Source organism: Orycteropus afer, unplaced genomic scaffold, assembly GCF_000298275.1.
Source record: "Orycteropus afer afer isolate SDZICR_OR568_19922 unplaced genomic scaffold, OryAfe1.0 scaffold00191, whole genome shotgun sequence".
Classification (NCBI taxonomy): Eukaryota; Metazoa; Chordata; class Mammalia; order Tubulidentata; family Orycteropodidae; genus Orycteropus; species Orycteropus afer.
In genome coordinates, this window is record NW_006921778.1 from 939,485 (window position 1) to 940,930 (window position 1,446).

General features: G+C 36.4%; 1 protein-coding gene across 1 annotated transcript in view; it reads left to right on the forward strand.

Annotated features, from left to right (window-relative positions):
• Positions 1-1,446, forward strand: part of MCC (MCC regulator of WNT signaling pathway) — a 712,607-nt gene that overhangs the window by 94,585 nt on the left and 616,576 nt on the right. The window lies entirely within an intron of this gene.

Consider the following 1,446-nt stretch of genomic DNA (forward strand, 5'->3'; position numbering starts at 1 on the left):
TTTCTTTGTTGAAGAGGGTCTGTGCAATCCTTCTGCCTAGTCCGCCATCTTGCCCCGCCTCCAACAAACCTCCCCTATTTTATTTTTGATGAATTTGGCTTTTAGTCATTCTTGACATTTCATCTGGAGATGGGGTAACCATCATATCAGTGACTATTCTTGGCAGTTCATTATGTTTTGGCTATTCTTTATTTCAGTGAACTCTAAGGAAGTTCAGGTTAAACAACAGAAAAAATGAATTTTGTAATAACTCAAATCTAAGAAGATAAATTGATGCTTCCTTTAGGAAACATACTTATCCCTCCACCTTCCCACCCTTCCCATCCCTCCTCCTATGCCTGAAATCTTTCAACCAAGTTTTTTCATCAGTGGGTATTATATTTGACATTAATTTGAAAGTAATCATATTTCCTTAATCATAAAGTGGATATTGTTGTCTGTGCCCTACAAATAATGATAACAATAATGACTACCAAACCATCTTCAAAGAAAACAGATTTATGACACAAAAGCTTTTCTGTATTTGTGAAAAAAGGAAGGAGGCTCCAGTTTTGTAATTCCTTCCTTACCTAAAAATAATAACTGATATTTTTTAACAATTTTCTTGCTTGACTAATACTATTGCCTGAGGCTATATGAAGACTGTTTACTCTGTTTTTTTTTTTTTTTTGTATGTGTGTGTGTGTGTGTGTGTTGTCCAATAGAATTTTCTGTGATGATGGAAATGTTCCATACCTGGAATGTCCGATATATATGGTAGCCACTAGCCACATGTGGCTTTTGAGCTAATGCAACTGAGGAACTGAATTTTTTTTATTAGATTTCATTTAAGTTAATTTAAATGCAAACTTCAATAGCCACATGTGGCTAGTGGTTACCATATTAGACAGCACAGTTCTAAATCACAAATACGAATTCACAAGGTTTAAAATCGATTTCAAAATAAATCAGACAACATTAAGGAAGCTGATAATTAGATACTCTGGTTTTGTCTCAAAAAAAAAAAAAAGAAAAATACCAGGCTTAATAGTCTGATTGAGACTGGTAAAACCCCCAAGACTATGGCCCCCAGCCACCCTTCAAACTGAAAAAAACATACTCACTCCCATTGAGTAGATTCCAACTCATAGTGACTCCCATTGGGTTTCCAAGGCTGTAAATCTTTCATCTTTATTCTGCAGAGCAGCTGGTGGGTTCAAACTACTGACTTTTTGGTTAGCAGCCAAATGTCTTAACCACTACACACCAGAACTCCTTTTTAGCCACCCATCAACCCTGCAATTGATCTTATTCCCAGGGTTTAACTTTCAGCCAAACAATAGACAGACATATAAGGTGAACAATTATACCAGAGAGGTACACTCCTTAGAACAATCAACCATTTGAGATCAGAAAGGCAGCATTTATCCGGAGCAAAAGCTCAGAAGGCAGGACTGCATAGGAAAG